Source organism: Calonectris borealis, chromosome 6, assembly GCF_964195595.1.
Source record: "Calonectris borealis chromosome 6, bCalBor7.hap1.2, whole genome shotgun sequence".
NCBI lineage: Eukaryota > Metazoa > Chordata > Aves > Procellariiformes > Procellariidae > Calonectris > Calonectris borealis.
Window position 1 is genome coordinate 38,573,294 of NC_134317.1, and position 21,142 is coordinate 38,594,435.

At 45.5% G+C, this 21,142-nt stretch overlaps 1 protein-coding gene across 9 annotated transcripts in view; it reads left to right on the top strand.

Moving 5' to 3' along the window:
- MAP2 (microtubule associated protein 2) overlaps positions 1-21,142 on the top strand; it is a 232,972-nt gene that overhangs the window by 76,066 nt on the left and 135,764 nt on the right. Inside the window, exon 1 of one of the 9 annotated variants that reach the window (XM_075153708.1) lies at positions 3,797-3,987. The exons of 2 other annotated variants lie outside the window; for them this stretch is intronic. The gene's annotated coding sequence lies outside the window, so the exon portion shown is untranslated. Of the gene's footprint in view, positions 1-3,796; positions 3,988-20,495; positions 21,024-21,142 lie in introns of those variants that run through there. 6 more of the 9 variants (XM_075153711.1, XM_075153712.1, XM_075153706.1 and 3 more) reach the window with 6 other exon arrangements.

Consider the following 21,142-nt stretch of genomic DNA (forward strand, 5'->3'; position numbering starts at 1 on the left):
GCAGCAAACAGATGGAGGGGTATATTCTGTCAAACAGAGAGCTGTATTTTTGGCTTTGGCTTTTACTTGAAGCAAGAGGTTTGTAGGTGGCTTGCTTAGTGCTCTATATATTGCTAAACTGGGCCTTTTTTTGTAAGTAACATACATAATTTTTCATCCTCCTTAAGCTTAAACTTCTTTGCCCAGAAGTTAAAAACAGGTTCCTTCAAAATTAGATGCCCTGTTAGACCATACGTTCTGCTGCTGCAGGGAGCAAGTCATTCACGTTGGTTTAACTGGGAGTTATTTATATCCTGCAATGGGACCATGTATTTCACTTTTCAGATGAACCAACGAATTCTAGTTTCCTGTTTACGTATCTGAAAGACGGGATTCTTTCAGAATTCTTTTCTTTATAAGGCTTTTAAGTGAACAGAGGCTTTTTTCTGTTAGATTGAACTCAGCTTTCACCAGTGCACGTGCTGGGAAATTTTCCTCTCTCCCTGAGACCATGTCCAGTTAATAGAGGAGGAGAAAAATGAACATTCTTGGGAAGATTTGCTCTCATCATGTAATAACTTAGAAAATAAAAGCAAAAATAAAATTGTTGCAATGCTGCTTAAATAAATGGCAGTAGAAGTCAGGGGCTCGGAAATAGCGTGGTTCTCCCTTTTTCAGGGTAAGCCATTCAGCATTCCAAAGTGGCTCGTGCTGGGAGAAGCAGACATCACCAGCAAGGTATTTCCTGGCTCCTTCTGCCAAATGCTAATAATAATAATAACAACAATAATAAAAATAAAAAAAAAGACTCAAATCTGAACTAAGCCACTTGTGACTTCATTTGGCAGTGCAGGCCTGCTCTACGTAACTTCTGCCTTTATTTTGTTACTCGTGTGCTTGCCAAGAGCTTCTGAATTAATTTGCCCCCTTCTCCCTCCCCCTCTTCCCCTGCTGAAGCGAAGGCATAGCATATCACACTTTGTGAGCCAGGGGAACATATGGGCTGGGGGAGCTCAGCCGACCAGACCAGTGCGAGGCACCGCTCCGAGCGAGGGCAGTGCCTTGGCTGCAGAGACCAGCGTCTGTCCTTGGGCTCCGTCTCAGGCACGCTGCTGCTCCTGAGCCTACTGCTTCCTGAGGGTTTGATTTCTTGCTGGCTTTGCCCAGTCGTTGTCTCTCAGCTTGGGCCTCCTTCCCAATTGAGTTTGGCCACATTGACCATAAGAGATAGGTGCCTACCTTTTCTTCCCTACCTCCTCTGGAGAAGGAGGAATAGATGCCTGCTTTTTCATATGCACCAGTCTGATGAGAAGACAGCTTTTGTGGGAGCACAAGGTCTCTCTATTCCTTTACGTGGATGCCTAATCCATGCAGGATCCTAGCCCTGCTTTAAAATGCTTCAGATCCTTTGGCCTGTGGTTACATCAGGGAAAGCAAAATAGAATGTCTATAGTGCAGAGTGGTGGAGAGGAAAGGGAGTTTGTATGTAAAGGGTGAAAGCCTGATCTGCTGCTGATACACAAGAAGGCACAGCCTTGCCAACAAATGTCAGTGTCGCGGGGAAAGATGTGAGAGCGTTTCTGAAGTTTCAGAGTCCTGCAGAGAGTAACCAGGAAGGAATGACTGGGAATTTCTTTCTCATTGAGGGGAGAGGAAACGTGAAAACTTCTTAAGTGTGAGGCTCTAAGCTGCCTCTGCTCATGAAATGGTGGTACCCTGAAGAGGCAGGCTTAGATTTGTGGTACATTAAAATGAAGTAACAGTTTCATGGTAATTGATAGTGTTTTATGACACATCAGTTCCAGTTTCTGCTTTGTTAAACACTTTTAAAGCTGCTTCAGTGCACCCAACTTCCCTTTGCCAACTGCTGGGAACTCTGTGAACCACTGGCTTGTCCGTCTCCAGCCAGAGCTGGAAATGTGGGATTGGTCCCACCCTCCCATTTTGCCTAGGCAGCACCTGTGTTTCCTCAGGTAAAATCTAATATGCAAATGTGAGCATCGTTTCTGGAATCAGTTAGAAACTGTGCATCCACATGGTCCTCTATGTGGGTGTGTTACTCTTCTCTGAATTGTTAAATTCATTGTGGAAGAAAATGCTTCCAGTGGAGCTTGATTCTGATGAGCCTCTGTAGGTTAAAAGGAAAGGAGTAGTTACTGTCCAGAAATCACTTTCTTTTGGCACGTGTTCCCTCTAATTCAGTATGACCTCACCTGAAGCCTTTTATCTGACATTGGTTTTGGATTGAGTCTGCACTGCTGATGGTGCATTTGGCTGTAAAAATGAGATTGATAATGGTTTAATTGATTTTCAAGGGTAGGAGAAAATGCAGTTCTTGATAACCATTGCAATTTCAGGTAATGTATGCTAACACTGAGGTGTGGGCTGCTCAGAGCTAATAATAACCTGGCCGACCTGACCTGCCGTGGCTTTAAAATGCCTACTAGAGCTTGCTGTGGCCTTGTAGAGAGATTTTGTGTTTTTGTGTCTGCTGCTGGATCTTTACTGTGAGTCTGCTTAGCTTTGCATGAGGATTTAATTATCAGCATATAAACAAACCAGGTTGCTCCAGTTATTTCTCCTGCCAGGACTTTGACCATGTTATTGTGGCTCCTAAGGGTGGAGGGGCTTTCATGGGGGGGGATTGAAAAAGCTGTACCCTCCCAGTTAGTACCAGAGGACGAAAAATGTATAGACTCTTGTCCAGCTGTTTCTTGGGGCAGCACATGATTTGTGTGTCTCTGATGTTTCATGAAAGCTCAGGTTAACAGCCCTAAATGTTTGATTAATAGATACCTTGGTGGCTTTGACAGTGAAAGCTGGGCATCCTTGTTGGGCATCCCATGGCTACTTCCAAATGGCAGTAGCAGGCTGGAAAAACTGCAGTGCACTAACTCTTGCCTGACCTACTATTCCTGCAAAGTTCCCGCCAGGGAACTCAGAAAGAAGCTGAGTTTTATTTCAGAGCACCCAGGAAAAATATTTAAGAGTTTGGAGATTAGTTGTCAGCGCTGGAAGTGGGGCTTGCCAGAAGTAGTGACAGACCAAGCTCGTAAGACAAACAATGCTGCACCACGGACTGACAATATCCCCCCGTAATCTGTATTAAAAATAGATTTTACAGACTCCAGTTTTAGCATGATCCATTCAGTAATTCAGATGGCATTCCATATGTTAGGGTGAGAGGTGGAAATAGTGGGCGTCGGGGAAAAAGACACTGACTGATCCAGATCCTTATGCCATTTCAGTTCAGTTAATTGCATGCGTTTAAAGTGTTGTAACGTGAGCAGATGGGGTGTTTCACAGTTATGTGGGGTGTGTGTGTATATATATACACATACATACATATATATATATATATATATATGAAGTTCTCTAGCATTTGATTTCACAGGGCTGCACTGAGGCTTTACCAGTCTCTCATGCTGGGCATGTATGGGGGAGAGGATGGCAGTAATCACTGGTGGGATGGGATGAGTGACTGATCTGGTACTGGGATCCCCAAAACCGTGTGAGATGTGCACATGTTCAGTGAACAGTCCCATAGCTTGCAGCTTTGTTGCATTTGGTGGCAACCTCAAGGCGCCCTTTCATGTCTCCTCGTTTGAAGCCACCCAGCTCTGAAATCAGTAAACAAACTTCTTCAGTGACCTGGGCCTCAATCTTACGTAGTGCTTTGACACCAAGGTAGTTTCCCTCAGTCCGGGGAACGACCCTGTTAGAAGAAGGAGAATTGGCCCTGGAAGCAGCGACGTTGCATCCTGCAAAAGTTGCAGGACTGCGGGTTCCTCCTCTCGCCAAGGCTGCTGGAGCAGCCAGACTGCCGAGGGCTGTGTGCCAGTAAGCACCGTCCAGCTCGGGCAGCGCTCCGGTTACAACCAGGAAAACGGGCCTTCTCCTGAGCACGGCCAAAATCCCGCTTCCCTCCTGACTCTGCAGTCTCCTCGCTCCCCCTCGCCGGCAGTGCCAGCGCTCAGCCTGCGATGGGACCCCAACTCACCCGGCCACGTCAGATGAGAGTGCTCTGCTTTTCTCAGCCGTTTTCTGGTCTCGTTGCCCCGGCTCTGTCCCTGCCTGCCCAGCCCCCTGGCCCCCTCAGTGGTGCTCCCGCGGGCCCTCTCGGGGAAGGGGCAGCCTCCCCTCCGCGCAGAGCAGCCTGCCTCGCCCGTGCTCCGCTGCAGGAGGATGGCAAACGGGCTGCCTTCTCGCTGCTGCAGCCTTTTGAAGGATATAGTAAAGCAGATGGCGCCGTGCTTATACATAATAAACAGCAAGCAAATGAATAAGGCTGTTTGTCAGCTTGGGCTTTGCTCTGCGCCATCTATCCCTTGCTGGGCCTTTCCGTTGGAGCCTCTGCTCCTGCTAGGAGCTCACCGGGGAGAGGTTTGCCTGGAGGGGCCCCTCCTCTCTCTTCCCAAACTTTGGTCCCTAAGGTCAGGCTTTGCTCAGGTCGGCTCTTCCCCGAGAGCAGCCAGGCTTTCAGCAGGGCATTGATGTAGGGTTGGGCTTCGCTTAGTGCAGCGTCATTTCTCTGAATCTTCAGGTAAGACAGAATTTTTTTTTTTTAAAAATCTATTTTTCTTTTCTATTTTTCTTATCTTAAAGAATTCTCTGGGCTAATTTTCAGTTTTTAAGAGCTTGAAGGGACCTGGCTACATCAGGGGTTTGGCTGTCTTTCAGTTAGAGAGACCGGTAGAGACCTTAGATTTGTTTGGCCAAGGTCAGCACGAACTGTAAATGGTTTGGACCTGACTGCTCTTTGCTTACGGGGATTTTGTTTGGTTTTGTGGTGTTTGGTTTTTTTTTTTGTGTGTGTGTTAGTCCTATTCCCAGTCCCTGCAGAACTTGCTGCCAATTTTCAAGCTGCATCACCTTTGCTTTCTTCCCTGCCTCCCCTCCACGTGGATTGGGAGATGCGAGGAAGCATCTTACGACAGCCAAGGCACCTTGCTGTCCCCAGAGGATTCCCACATCATGCAGTGCGTCAACAGGTCCCACCTAGATGGCACCTCATCCTGCAGCTGACAGGCGTTGTCCATCTGTATCTACATTGTCGTTTGTTTGCTGTGTAGCTGATAAGCTTGGTGCAAGCGGGTGCAGCACCTAGTACTCTGGGGCTGGTTTGGGACTGAGACCTCAAGCTGCTGCAGTGTAGATAAAATGTAAACAATACAATAATCTTTTGCCTTGCTAGTGGGTAAGGAAGGTCAAATGTGGGGAAAAAGCTGGTTGCGGGAAATCTTTTCTCACCCCCTCTCTGGAAATCAGGGCAGAGATGCAGGAGCTGGACTGGGCTCTTGCCTCTGGTTCCAGTGAGCTACTTTGCCCCTTACAGCCTCTTTCCTCCTCCCACCCATTACCTCGTCTTGTGCATTCATTTCTTAGCAGGTGTTTGCGCAGTGCCCTCGCGCCGGGAGAGCTTTCACTCCTGAAGAGTCTTTGTGGGCTTCAGAAGGAAAGTAATAATAATTGACTGGGCAGTGCAGGCAGGGATCAGCTGTCACTACCCTTGGTGTACCCAGGGGGAAATAAGGAGATTCAGTCCAGTGCTTTTCAGGAATGAAAGATTAATTCAGGACGAGAGAGTCGTTTGGCCTTTTAAAGGGGCGAAACCTTGAGCCACAGAAATTAAATAGCAACATGTGGAGTAGTAGTTGAATAAAAATAAAATGAGATAGCAAAAAAAGCCTTAAGCTTTTTAGTTTATCTTGTTCTCTGAGTTCTCTATCAGATGGCAAGCATCTGCTCAGTGCATGGATATTAGGGGCATGCTGTCAGGAGACTTTTATCTTCAAGTGATACCTGCCTTTTGCACTCTGCCTTCTGCCTTCAGGTTGCTTGTTGCAGGGTAGAAGGCATTTGCTGGTCACAGTGACTTGTTTTTCAGGTTACTGAAGTGTAAAATCATTTCTACCAAGGCGTAACAAAATAAAGTAGTGTTCAGTTATTTCTACCTTGGCTATATGTTGGAGTCAATCTGAACCAATGCATATACTTATTAATAAAATATAGCTTTATATAGAGAAGCTCCTACGCTTGGTTTCTTCCTTGTTCAAGGGGATGGAAAGAGGCAAGGAAAAAGGCTTTAAGGTTAGATGGGGAAAGTAGAGAGAAAACACTGCTCCATTTGGCTTGCCCCAATGGCATGCTTATTGAATTTTTGAAAGCAGTTTGACAATGGGGTCCAGCACATGTGCTGAACAGCTTTCGCTTGAGGATTGAGGCATGCATTGCAAACCAGTAATTATTTGAGCCTCCTGACACCACTGTGAGATGATGAAGCAGCACTTGGTCTGCTTAGGATGAAGTGGGGCAGGGGACGAGGGAGGATGAGAGGCAGAGGGTGGAGGAGCGCAGCAAAGGATGCACCAGGGACACTGTGTGGGTTTGGGGCATGGTGGGGAGTGAGCATTTTTGCCACGTGCAGGATGACCTGGCTGGGGACGTGCATTTAGCATGTACCCAAGGATCTGCAGCATGCGGGGGGAGTGTGATGTGGCTGTGGAAGCCTTGTTCTTGGGAGGGCTGGGAGATTGCAGGCCTTCGAGGGGGGCCTGGGCAGAGGGTAGGCGCAGCCCGCAGCAGCGACAGCAAGCAAGGTGCTGTGGCAGAGCTGATGCAGGTCTTGAGGACATGGATAATGAAGAAAGATGGGAAATTGAGTGGAAGAGAATATAGAGATGCAAAGAAGCAGCAGAACGGGGAAAGAGATGTTAAAATTGTTAAATGTTACACCAAATAGGTTGAAGAACAAGGGAAAAAAGATGGAAGAAATGGAGTGCTAGTAATGTAAGTGTGTATTCCACATTTGTCTAATTTTAGGTTTATTTACATTTGCTCCTATATTTATAACACAGAAACATTTCAGAATTATCCGAAATCTTTCAGGAGAAGATGATGTTTTCTTAGCCTGAAAGCTTTGTGAGGTGCAGGGGGGGAGAGCTGCTCTTGTTTTTTTCCCCACCATCAGGGGGAGTGACTCAGGGAGCAGAAATCAGAGGATAAGATAAGCTCATGCTTTTATTTTTTTTAAAAAGGTTTGAATACTTCCAAGTATTCACAGCTTTTAGCTGTGTTTAATGGTTGATAGGTCCTCTTAAACTCTAGACTAACAGTATTTTGGAATTTGGGAAAGGTGGGAGACGGGAATCAGCTGGTCTCTTTGATAGTCAGTAGATGGGGCATGTGTAGAGATGTCTTTTTACTGAGAAGGTACTCTAAGTCTCTCCAAAAGGTGTAAGGAAAAGAAGGCCCTTTCGTCCTGCTGGTGTCTTTCACTGAACCTTGGCGTATGCTCCTTACGTGGCTTGCCTCTGTAATGTGGAACCCTGCCCTCAGGATCGACTGGAGAAGAGAGCAGAGGAGAGATCTGTGAATGTAAGAGTGGGGAAGAGCAGCAAAACGAAAATCTATTTTGAGAAAGCTGGTTTCATTAGGGCCCCCTCCTGGTGGACTAACGGGGGTCAGCAACTGGAAGTGGCCTAAATCCAGCAAGAAGCATCAGCAAATACAATCTGCTGGCGGAACAAAAAGGGCTGGAAGAAAAGTGTGTTTCTCAGCTCTGCAGTAGTTAAAGCTCAGATGATTTCCAAGCACCCAGGTGTAACCAGTGGATGCTGTTTGAGAAACACTTAGTGTGAGTGTTTCTAGAGCTCCCAGTCCTTTGATGGCCTTAACAGATGACATCTTGTAGCAAAGAATCAAAATATCCTGGAGAAATATCACAAGTTAACGAAGGCTCAGGCAGCCTTACCAGATGTGAACTTTCTGACTCTTGACCTGCAACTCTCTGCAGCAGGTGTAGGTTTCTTGTGTTTTGTTTGCATGCTGTTTTTTTGTGTGTGTAAGCTGGTTATTTTTGCGTGGCCCTATGGGTTTTTTTTTTATTAGTAAAGCTGTTCATGATTTATTAATGACTTTTCATGGTTTCCCTTTATTAAGAAGTGCAAGAAATATTTCTTTCTCTGTTCTTCAAAATTTAGTCTCTAAATAGGAAAGAATAAGAAATTAAGTTGAAGAGAGGATTGGTAGTCCCTGATTTTGTCCCTTAAAAACCTCACATATGCAATGAATAGAGAATAAATCCTATAATGAAACCCCATTCCTTTTCCACTAATCTCTTATCCAGTAAAAGCTCTGTCAGGCAGAAGATTTATATCTGAGTGTAAGCAATGAAATGTTGCCAGTTGTCCAAGTTCTGAGGTTTTTGGTTTGCATTGACTGGAAAGCAATTAAAAATGATTAATGAGGGCAGTACGAAATATCAGGCAATTTGCAAGTCCTATGAATAAGGGCTGCTATTAAGTGAGGTGAATCCCAAGTTTAACATACTTGAGTTGTCTTGGCGTTCGGTTTCTAGTCTGAGCTAAAGTCAAGGCTCAGTTGTGGGAGGTAAGTGTGTGTCTTTGGGGGAGGCTTGTATTGAGGTGGATGGGGTGAATGGCCCCTGGAGCTCCCTCTCTGCTCACTGAAATGCTGCTGAGCCGCGGCACAGCAGGCTAAATGTTTCCAAGCTTGCAGCAAGATCTGCAAAGAGACGTGATCCCAGGGAGACTCAAGAAAATAACGGTGCCCAAAAGCCAGGTGAGTCTACATGTTAGAGATCCCCAGCGTCTAAAAGAAGGTAATGCAAAAAAACCGCAAACAACCCACTGTCCTCATAAACTGGACTCTGTTCATTATGCTTCTGTGGCTCCATGCATGTACCTGCAGAGTACAGCTAAGAACAGGCTCTGTAGGGACTGTCCTGCCACATTTACCTGGTTGACTAACTGTTACAGCTCCAGTCGTCCTGTTGATTGCTGTGGGGATATTCAGAGGACAGCAGAAGGTGACTTAAGCAAAGCTGGTAGACCAGAAAATGCCATCTTCACGTAGCGTTGGGAAGAAGTCCTTTGGTTGTGAACAGCTGCAGGAGGGCCACCCTCCTCCTGTCTGTGGTTTTTGTCCAGGTGGGACTGCAGACAGGTTGTGCTATGTTGTGGCGCTCTGTTGCATGTTTTGACTTAACTTCCTGCAGAGTAGTGGATTGGTTGTTTCCCATCGACTTAGCTGTGGTGAGTGATGATGTTGCAGTGTAATTCTGAACATTGCTTTGTGGTTTGCACTACCATATTCCTGGGGCTTGGAAAGGTTTGAAAGAATAGCTTTTTGGGTGAATGTATCAATAGTTAATTTGGAGTTGGTTACCCTGACAGTGTGAGCTTTTGTTTCATGACAGGTTGCTACTAGTCCTTTCTGCAGATGATGCAGAGTTGTGAGTTGGGTTTGGTTCCCCACCCCCCTGCCTCCTAGGAAATTCATCTAATCTGAACTTTTCTGTACTGTTTTTGAAGTTGTAGCCGATGGCCTTTAAAGGTATTGGTGGAAGTTCCTCTGTCCAAGATTCATCTCCTGAGAAGGGATATCCAGAGTGTTTTGCTAGTAATGTTGGTCCTGACTTGGTCTGCACGGCTAACTTCTAAAAGCAGTGAAAGCTTAAGCTGGTTTAAATATCCCATTAACTACGTGCAGAGAATCATCAGAGTAAAGAAACAGCTCAGAAAGCTGGATGCTTGTTAATATTCATCCCTTAATGATTTATGAGGCTAAAAAATACAAACAAATGACACTTCATATTTTGCTACAGCAGTCTCCTATCCTTGTTTAATATTATTAGTGGAGAGCTTGTATCCAAAAGGGCGTTCAGTGACACCATCAGCTGAATAAGGTCTTTCAGATGCGTCTGTCTGCATTAGTAATGAGAATGCTTGCTCCCATTTTACAAAGGAACCATTTCTTTTAAATATAATCCCCTCCTTCCCAGCCCCCCCCCCAATGATACCATCGTCAGAATTCTGATTATAGCCCTCTTTCATCCCTTTATCTAATGTTGGCTGAGAATGCCTTTGTCTTCAAGTTCCTTCAATTATTAATGATTCAGTTGTATTCTTTTTGCCAATTGGTGCAGAGAGAACCTTGGAGCAAATGTGTATTAGTTATTCCATTTATTCTCTCCTCTTCGTTCCTTTAGCGGTCTTTTTTAATAGTGTTGCGCTCCTGGTTTTTCACTCGCATGTTCTGCATCGTTGCTTGGGGTTTTGCTCAAAGATAAGAACCGTCGTGCCCCAAAGACTGACTTGGATTCTGAACCCTTTCAAAAAGAGGTCGGGAGCCTTCTTGCAAATGCTAGGAGCATCTGTGTTCTTCAGTCTCTACTTTCATGTTAACGAGTGGACAAACACCTTCATCTGAACCAGTCCCACTCTGTGGACCAGCTGGAAGTCTGGGGGATGGCAGTAAAACTGTTTGCTCCTAGCTTAGGATCTCAGTGGCACTGGGGAGCAGTAGGTGGGATTCACGAGGAAGAGCTGCAGGGCTTGTCACAGCTGCCTTGTCCTCTGAGAGACCATGTTAACGTACTGGGAGCAATGTTGGTGCAGTGCTGTGCTCCCCATGGCACGCCTTTTCCCTGGAGCTGCAGGCTTTGGGGCTCGCTAAACCCTAGCCCTAATGGCAGGTTGGGGCTGAGGCTGAGGTCCCCAGCACCATGGCTGGCCCAGACTAAAAGGTGTAGAGGGAGCAGTGTTGGTGCAGTGCCGTGCTCTGCACCGGCGATCCTGATTGGGCTTCTCGGGAAGGCCGCTGAAGGATGGAGAGGAGGCAATAAATAAATCAGTCCTGGGGCCCAGCTGAATTTTGCTGGGGGCTGAACCAGTTGCTCGATCTATGCACAGTTGCATGGTTATAGAAACCAGGCGCCTGTAGGATAGGACAACAGGATCCTCGTTCACTCCGAGGAGGATGCCAGCATGTCTAGACACTGTCCTTAGTGCTCTTTTTATAAAAATAAATACATAAATAAATTGTTTGACTTCCTCAGTAGCAGGTTTGTTTTTTGTGTTTTTTTTTTTTTAAATACCTCACCAAAAAATCATCTTTGCTTTTAATTAGCCCAGTGAATTCTTCTTTTATCCCTTCCTCCCCCCCTGTTGATTTAGAATGTGATTGCTTTCTTGCTTTATCTTCACAAATGAAATACTCTGGAAGATTTTTATTACTGTTTGGTTTTCTGTACTTTAGAGAAACCTATCTGAAAACATGTGCTTTACAAGGAAAGATTAGAAGACTCTTTTCCCAAACTCTCCCTTTTGCTGTACTCTGGACTCTCCCCAGCTTGCCAATGTCTGTCTTACTGTGCAAACCCCAAATTTTGGCACTTCTCCAGCTGAGACATCACCACCAACAAAGAAAATGGAATAATTATCCCAGTGTTTTAGGGACAGCATCCCCATTAGGATAATAAAATTGTGATTTGTCTTTTTTGCCCACAGTAAGCCTTTTCCTGCCAGGCTGCTGCCTAGCTACTTACTCCCGATTTATCTAGTTATGTGTTTGAGGTCTTGTCTCTCAATATGCTGTTCAGTCCTTTTCTTTCTTGATTTCCTGCTTTTAGATTTGGGAGGTGCTTTGCAGTATGCTGCAATGATCTTAGTTTTTGAATATGCTTGTCTAAGTGTGAAAAGCTCATCCCAACTTGGGGTCAAACCCAAATTTTATAAATGCAGAATCGGGAGGAAATGAGATTAATTTATTGGGATTTGTTTTTGACAAAGTCATTGCCAGTAGTATTTTTTCAGTCATGCTCCTGTCCTGTAGGTGCTTGTGAACTGCTTGTTTGTTTATTTGTTCCAAAATCTTTGCAGGGATGAGGTTAAACTCACTAGTTTATAATTTCCCGCAGTTGCCTTTCAAGAGAGAGTGCGATGTTTGATCTGGGATCTGTTCTGAAACCTTGAATGCCGCTCTTGAGTCAGGAAGGACTCAAAATTTGCTGAGCTGCATCTGTCTTGTTTTGAGTGTTTCTTAAGCTGCTGTTTCCTATTCTGACCCGATGTTCTGCTTTTTTTTAAAATTAATTGCATGCAGTATTTGCTCACAGTTGATCTTAGTTGTGAAAATTGAGGCTAATGTTGAATATGTTGAATCCTACCCTTCTGTGCATCATCTTCGCTGTGCCTCTCTGCTGAACCGTGACTTGCCCTGTCTGCTTTTCAGATCATATTGAATCTTTTTTAGTTGCCTTTTATGTTCTTTGCTAATTATAATTCATTTTGTTCCTTAGCTTTTCTGATTGTATTCCTGTGCTTTTGCTGTCCCTTAGTTACATGACGTTTGTCTCTGGTTTTTGCATGACTTTTATTTGAATATTCAGACTCTTAAAAAGGTTAGTGTACTTGTATTGGTCTCTGACTATTCTTCTTCTGTACTGGTATAGTTTGTTGTTAAAGCTGCTAAACTCTTATTTCTGTCTTTCTGTTATGGTTCTGTGTATCTCAGGAGCCTTGTACAGAGCATAAACCCTTTGTCTTTTGAGCTGTCCGTGCTTTCCCCTGTTGCCTGTCAATCTGAACGGAAATCTTCCAAATAAACCGTGGTAGGATGGTAGAGGAGCAGAGACTGGCAATTTCTCTTTCTATCCTCACCTTTTAATTCCAGATCATATTTTCATCAGTGCTCTAGTGTTGCTGTAGGGTCACTGCTCTGCTGAACAATACCATCCTTTGAATACAGTGTAAACCAGTGTCCGGATGGCTTACAGGAGCAAGAATTCCCGTGGCTGTGGTTGAAGCAGCAGGAGAAGTTCCCTGCTTTAGTAGCAGTGCTGCCGTTTGGGCCTGTCATCTAAAATGCCATTGATCGAGGTGGTTCTTCATCTAAAAGAAGGTCACGTCCCTTGAGGTATATCAGATAAGTTCCAAGGTCCTCCATTTATCTGAAATTCCATTTTGCCTAATGACTTTCTTGTCTTCCATCCCCTTCTGATAAACCACATGTGACTATAATCACGTTACACCTCCCAAAAGTCTCCCTGGTGAGGGCGATTGGATGTGGCACTCTTCGCTTCGTACCTGGAGCTCATGGGCAGTGTAACTGAGCGCTGTTAAACAGCTGCTGCTTTTCACCCTCGAGGCAGCTACCTGGTAGAGATGAGGGAAGTAATTCTCATGCACAAAGAGCTTAAAAATCATTTTGGACAGCGCTGTGAGACCAGGGTGAATGAAATCTATGTTTAAGTTACCCAATCCAAGTCTCCAGTCATTAAACCCATTTTAGTCCTGATGTAGCAACTGCTGTGGACTCAGTGGAGCTGTGGCTGACTTAGATGTGTGTAAGCAAAGAGGGAATTGGGATCATTATGTTAACCACAGGAAATCTGCTTTTATGGTGATGAAAACAAGAATCAATCACAAGTAGCTAATGAATTAGCCTGCAGTATCTGCTATGTTCATTTCACAGTAAATGCAACAGTCAAAATCCATTAAGGAGCCCTTTGCAACAGGGTCCTCTGCAAAGAGGATATCTGTAACGCAGAGTGCGCACGCTGCCAGCCCTCCTTGCCTTTATCTGAAGCGCTACAAGAGTGTGTGTGAAGTGCAAGTTCTGATCCAAATGCACTGAAGTCGGGCAAGGGTTTCTGGTGATTTTAGCTGGGCTTTGTCTTAGAGGTCGAAGTGGCTATTAATTATGGTTGGTTTTACTGGAAGTCTGCAGTCTGTGAAGAGAGCTATTGGAGAGGCTCATCTCCACGCAAAGGACCTGGATGCCCACGCGAAGAGGGAGTAAGCTGTTGCATCGTGCTGGCAGTGTCACATCTGTGCCCCTGTGGGTCAGGCTGACTGGTCAGCAGCGTCCTCCTAAGGCGGCTGTTCTCGCCTCTCCTTCGTAGTGAGGACAGAGTTGCTTCCCCTCTGCGCGGCTCAGCTGCTGGTAGCTCTTTCATGGGTTTCTGCCTGACTGCCTTCGTTACATACAGCATTGCGAAGTGAGAAGCTGTTCAAACCAATTCTGCTACACGTTACTACATGTTGCTGCCATTTCTATTGCCTGTCTCGTTGGTTTTGCTGTCGAGGAAAAGCCGTGAGTTATTACGGCTAACCATTTTTTTTTTTTTTAAATTTCTTGAAGGAAAGTGTGGACATGGGAGAAAATAACTAGATGGCAACTTTTAGGAAGGCAGTACTTAGCTGCTAGGGAAGATATCTCTGAAAACAGGTGGGTCTTTAAATTGACTTATGAAAATGAAGGAGCAAATCCTTTTCTCTGAAAGGGATCACAGATACAGACCCATTTCAGGAAAACCTCTATTTTCAATACTGCATTTCACTAGGTGCCAACATCCCACTGACTGAACCAGAACTTAAGCGTTTGCTTACGCATTGTCCTAAATAGAAATGGTATTTAAATTAAAAAACTGCCCAAAATGTATGATTAGACAAAACAGATAAATTTGTGTCTTTTACATTGCAGTTATTGCTTTATATATGTTTAAGGCCATGCCAGCTCAGAGTTTATATTTTAATTGCAGGTCATGCAAAATCTGATTCAACGATTCATGAATTTAAAATATTTTATTTATAAATGTAATACAGAATAATAACTAAAGCTTCTGTGATGAGGTATGACATGACAGTTAATTGAAAAACATTAGGTTACATGGTGAAGTGAAGTACAAACTGACATTTGAATAAATTCTGTCACCGTAGCTGTGATATTTTACTGTAGGCAAGTTTTTGTCTTGATTCATCACCCCACTGGTAGGCCAGGAGAGAGAAAAGATGAGAAGAAGTGGTAGGGTTTGTATCCGCAGTATTTTCTTCTAGTCGTAAGCCATGTGGTAGGATGGAGAAGCCCTCAGTGTGTCTCTACGATGCTCATGGTAGGACCGGCTTTCACGCAGACACCCACCGGGACAAGGGCTGTGTGTGCTCAAGGGCTACCAGAGCACCTGTGGCTAACCTGAGGTAAGGCTGGGGTTGAACTGGCTGGCACCAACCGTGACATGCTCTCAGGAGTGTCTCTCAGTCTAAGCAGAGGTGTAACGGGAAAGTTGACCATGGTTTTCAGCATTAACTGGTGGGTTTGGATCATACACCTTTGGGAGCCTCGTTTAAGCACCTCTCTTTATCTGAGTGTGTTGGGCAATCGCTTTCCTTTTCTCTGCAAGCAGAGCGCGAAGGGCAGAATTGCCCCTAAAGACAGCATGAAGCTGTGGAGGAAGGACTAATGCAGGCAAGCAGAATAAGTAACGCAATGCTCGACAGATGTCATACAGCAGATGCTGTTCAGGCTTTTGACTTTTCTGTCTTTTACCTCTTGGGGGGAGGTATCAGAAAGAAGGAGGTAAAGGAAGGATGCGAGAAGACGAGAGGACAGTGATGGAGGCGAAAGGGGAAGAGTGGGAAGCAAATGGAACAGGAGGAGTGAGAATGAAGCAGCTTTTGGAAGAGGGCTGGGAGGACGCTTTGGAACAAAGAGCCAGGTAGTGGCAAGGGGGATTTTAAGAACTGGAATTAGAAAAAGCAGTTGGTTACCTTCTAACAGTCAAGACAACACCACAAGCGCTGTTTTTAACTATGTCAGTCTATCTTTGCCTTTTTCTGACACCCTTAACTCTTAATTTTCATTTAGAAAAAACTCAGTTTCTGAGAGACTGACAAAACCTCATCCTCCCATTTATCTCGGGGGTGGTCGCGAATCCCGAGTCCCTCACAGGGTTTGGTGTGTGTGGTGGCCACGCGAGCTGCCTCCATCCCTTGTTGGCATGTGAGGGAGGATTTGTAGGAAAAATGGTATGTTTAGGTAGGCCGGAGGATTATCACTTGCGTTTTGACTGCTGTGTGCACCACCGCTGCTCTGATAAGAGCAAATGCCATTCCCTGAAAACTTGCCTTCCATTATGACCTTAGCTTGTTGTGGCTATAACACTACAGCTACTACTTTATGTGGTAATGCAAAACTATGCAGTTTAGCTCCCTGCTGGAAGTGGAATTAAAGACGAAATAAAAATGGAAAAGAAGAACAAACCCGCCTCCTCCACCTACATGTTTAAAACAGTAATGAATCTATTGTAGACTCTCCAGTGGCTTGGGAGGGTCAGAGAGGAGCTTTGTGTTAGCTTGTATAATCTTTGAGCCTCCTAATAACACAGGGTTGACTGCACAGGTCTGTCTCGCAACCTCTGAAGACATTGTGCTCGTGGATGCGTGCAGTTCAGCGATCTGGTTTTGTGGAAAGTCATGGCACTCTCAGGCGGCTTTGATTTCTGCAGGAGTGTTGGTGCTATCAATTATTTCTGATATTGCAGGCTCAAGGAACCAACTGAAAATTGAAATTGTCATCCAGGGGCAGTGGGGAAATCACTGGGCCCAATGTGTTGGTGACAAGGCGCTTGCAGGCTGTGCTGATGGGGACGCATCAGATGAGTTTAGTGGTGTTTCAGTGGTTCTCTGGGACGGAGGTTTGCTTCTGCCATGTCAAAATTTGGGGTGTGACCCCTCACTCGTCTCTTTTGCTTTTTGCTTTTCCTCTGTGGACGGATTTTGAGCTTGGGGTGTTTTGCCCAGCTGTCTCTGACACTGGCACCAAGAAGCAGTGGGCTGAAGGAGCGGTGAGACTGGGCTGTTCCCCTCCATGTGCCGTACCCAGGACAGAGGTGATGGTTTATTATGGGGTTATTACACAAAAGCTTGTGTTGCAGCTGTTACTAGTAACTAAAACAGATCTACGTACAAGGTTTGGGGGCTAACAAACACCTTTCAAGAATTTTGCTTTCCTATTCTTTTGTTTTCGCTGGTCTCTAAGCTAGAAACCAAGGATTTCCTAAGGAAATCCAAGAATACATTTATCTGGTAGCTTCAAAGGGTTCTGTCCAGAATTGGTGGTTCTGAAAAGCAGGCCTGGAGGATTTGAATATCGTACATCTTCCAGCTTGATTTCAGTGACATGCTGGCACAGAGCAAAATGGGAATAGGAGATCCCTTTCTAGGTATTCCTCATATCTATTATTTAGTTGAGGAGAGTCAGCTTGGATTCGCAAAAGAGAGATCATGCCTGAAAATATCTGTCTGACAGGTTTAAAACAAATAAGCTGAGATAGGGGAAAGAGAGGACTTAATTTGCCAGGGTTTTGAAGGCTCGTTTATATAAGCATGCCGCTCAGAAGCCCGTGTTGTGTCAGCTGGGGGGTTAATGGGAGAGCTGGCCGTGATACTCGCGTGAAGGGATGCCTTTGCATGGATGCTGGGGAAGGGCAATGTCACCAGTGCAGGCCTGTTTTATTGGTAGCCTGGGAGGAAGGACAGGTAAGTCCCGTAAAGATGTTGAAATCTGCTGTGAATACGAAGCTGGGGGCACCGCTGGCGTAAAGGAAACAGCGCAACTGAAAAGGCTCTGGAGGGGCTGGCTGCATGAGGTGGGTGGACCAGCTCTTGCGCGCTTGTTCTTTGGCGGGGAGACTAAAAACAAAACCCGGGCCCCCTGAAACTTTCTAACCTGCCTTGAAATCCTTTGCACCTTGTTACCCACTGAAGCTGCTAAGTCAGGCTGCAGCTTTTCCTAACTCCTCCCCACCCTTCATCCTCTCCCTTGTCAGTAACCATAGAGATACAGACGGTCACTCCAGCCTCAGCCTTCCTCACCGTGTAGTCCTAGTGAAAGAGCTAGTGTGCTATACTGCATGTGTTTTTCCAGAAGTAATTAATGCCCTTCTATTCTGTTTTTCCCCCCCTCAAGGAGGGAAAAAAAGAAAAACAAGGTTGTCCCTCAAATGGCTGGTAAAATAGGATAGTCTGATGTTTATTACTACTGCAGAAGAACAGGCAATATTTACAGAGTCTGGTGAAGCATCCGTGTCCTCTCAACCTCTCCAGCAGGCAACCATCCCCAGTACTGTTATAAGTGGTAAGACAATAACGAATAAAAAGAAAATTCCCTGTTCCAGGGCTATTTTTACCAGAGTGGTGCAGTTTCTGTTCAGTAGACTTATTCCTCTTAATCTACATCATTGATGATATTGGATACTATTTTAGGCATTGCATAAAATGTTCACCCAGTCTTTGCTAAAAAAGAAGCAACCAACCCCCAAATCCTTTGTTAAAGGCTGGTTCCAAGATTTCGGCAGTGGTTTGGATGGAAAGATCTTAGGCTGAGGTTTTGGGAGGGTCTTGCAGCTTGGCTTGGCAACAGAGGTTGTGTGTGACCTTGGACAAGCCCACGGCCCTTAATTGTTCTTTTTTTCATTATCCTGAAAATGAGGAGAACGCTACCACTACTGCCTTTTGAGTTTTGGCTCTTCTAAGTAATCTGTTATAATAGAAGCCGTCTCCTGTTTTGCCCAGCACCTTGCACAGAGGGACCCAGTATGCAGCTGGATTTTCTAAGCTCTCCTACAGTACAGTAGTGAAACTGAGGGCACTGTCTTGCATGAATGTCAGAATTAAAGAGAAAAACCCACCTGCAAGATCTTTTAGAGTTTAAACCAGGCCTCAGTCACAGTCTCACCACCTCCTTTACTGAGACTGTAAATGTCTTTTTTCCTGTTTGAGAGGTATGGTGCTGAAAATGCATGCTATGTAGCACGAGTTCATAATTTAAACATTTCCAGGACCTTGTCTTGTCAACTTACTAATGTTTGTATTTTCTTTTTCCTCACAAGTGTTCCTCTTTCACTGTGTTGGGGTGCATTAGTTTTATGTGATGAGTTTGCTTTGTGGCTGATCCTGCTTTCCTGGCTGAGCATGAGGTTAAATCTCAGACAGGGCTGAGTGTTCTCTGTGTTCCAGAATCCACCTGGATTATGCCCTTCATCCCTGTCTCCTCCTGTGCCTTTTGTCTTGTCAGAAATGCTTTTATAGCAATATGAAAAGACATATCGCAGGGCAGCCAGAACAAACTTGATTATTCAAATTGTCTCTTATTTGCAGCATGTTATGATGAAACCATTTGCCACGGGCTGTTTTGGCAGACTGGGTCCCTGGAAATGCTTGCATGGGTAGAGTGAAGGTGATTTGGATGGCTGGTTGAAGATTCAGCCATGGGCTCCAGCGTGTAGGACACAGCCTGGCAATATGTATCAGTCCCTTGTGAACCGCATGAGGTCCGTCAGGAACATCTGAGAGAAATCACAGGACAGTTTTCAGGGCTTCTTGCTACCCCTCCACCATCCCAACTCCATGGTGTTGTTTCTGGGACGTCCCAGAGCTCCTGGTTGCTTTGGGGGAAGGGTGGCTGGTGGAGGGGAGCTGTAGAAGTGAGGGAGGGATGGTAGCAATGCTGCGAACAAGCACCAACTGTTAAATGGTGGAGCTGAGGAAGACGAGGGCAGGATTAGAGTTTCCTTGGTTTCTGCAGAGGATGAGCTCTGCAGTGGGAGGTTTGGCAGCAGCAGGCACCCCTTCCGATGAGTCACAGGAGGCTTTCTCATAAGAAAGGTCTAAGAATTGCGCTAGTGCTACTCTTGCTCGTTTTTTCCGTTCCTTCTGACGGCCTTTTTGCCGCCATGCGGTACCTGCTCCACCACCATCTTTGTCCCATACAGGCTGTCTTTGGGGGCTACCTTCCTCCATTTCCTCGTCCTCCTCACTGCTGTGGTGATTTAGAGAGTGGGGGAAAACCGTTGGGTCAGGACAGATGCTTTTAAGGCACTAGGATCTGTTTATAGCAGTGAGGGTGGAACTTCTGGTTGATGCAAAGTTTGATGGATGTGTGAAAAGTCATCTTGTCATGGTTGCGGGGGAAGGCAGAAGGGAATCGATTCCCTTTGCAGCCCTCTACCCCCAAAGTTTTGGGAGAGAAGCCCTGGAAATCCATGGGAGATTTGTTACTCCTCCCTGCAAGCCCCTTGTCCCTCTCAAAGGTAAATGGGGTTTGTTGGACCTCTCCCAAACTTTGTGGCAGGGAGGTGTTTCCTTCTCCTGTTGACATCCTTCCCTCTCAAGGGCTCTGCTGTTACGGGGAGTGAGAAACACCAGCTTGCTGTTGGGAAGTGGGTCTAGTTGGCTTGTGTGTCCTGACTGCAGAGAAATTTAAGCTTGTCTTCAGCCCTTAAGAGTGTGATTGGGCTCATTGGTTTCTCTTGACTGCTTCTTTGCTGCTTATGCCGTTTCATTACAAACTTACAATGCTCGAAAACAAGCCAGTTAATTTTTCAACTTTTTCTCACTCTCTCTCTTTTTTAAAAAAAATTTCTTCATGTTCCTCTACCCTTTCTCTGCTGCCCCTCCCCAGTTGTGCCGTGTCTCCTCCCAAAACACTGGGTGATTCCTCAATTCACAGGTTCCTTGTCCTACTCAGATTAACGTTATTCTGGAGAAAGCCTTGGAACAGGGAGGCGAGGTCAGGGCAGAGACGATGGCTGAACAGTGGCAGTAAAACCGGACCCCTCACAGCAACTCGTTTGCAAGCTGAACCGTGCAGTGAGCCCTTTTCCTCTGCTGTATTAGTCCTGAAGGGTCCCTGCTCGTCCCTACAGTCCTGCAGCACTTCTGTGTTTTCCCTGGTTTTATTTCCCGTTGGTGTGAATAAGCAAATGCAAGGCTCCAATAACAGCATAGGCGAGCTGGTTCCAACACGTGAACAGAAGTGCTAGATAGAAAAATAAAGGGGGAGAGCGAATCGCCCTTCTAATCCGTAATGCAGAAAATGCTAAATCCCTCAAGACCTCCTTTTCAGCGTGTACCGTCCGTAAAACCTGTTTAGGATTTGGATCGGCATCGCAGTGGAAACCGGGCGCGCCGCTGCCTGTGTGCAGTGCGTGCCTGTGTGTCTTTGGCAGCAGCACAAAAGAAACCAGTTGATGATATTCATAGGATTAAAGGCCTGATTCCTGGGGACACACTTGGTTGGATGCAATTAAAATGCCTGTCAGGCGTTTGATACCAGCAACCCCTTGACAAACTGCTCCAGCAGCCGCGAGGTGCAGCATCCTATTGTAAGTGGGTGATGGCGGAGCCGGCTGGTTTGTCATCATTCTCGAAATTTCTGTGGCCAGTGAACTCCCTCTTCCTCTCCCACTCACCCTCTTTTCCTTTTCACCACTGCGGGGACTTCTTCTAATTTGCAGTTTTCCTTTTCCTGACGTACACATGGTAGATACAAGCTGGTGGCTTGCAGACTGCGTCTGTCTGGAGATAGGCAGCGAGCCGATGGATAACAACACTCCAGGAGAATGATTATGCAGCAGTTATTTAAGGATAGGCTTTTGTGGTATGGCAGCGTATGAACTGGTAATGGTTTTCTTTTTAAAATGTCAGCTTTGTGTGCTTGTTGAGGATTTGAAAGAGTTACACCTTTATGCTGTAGCTTTTTGGATTTAGTCTGCTGTAGATTAAATTCCATAGCGATG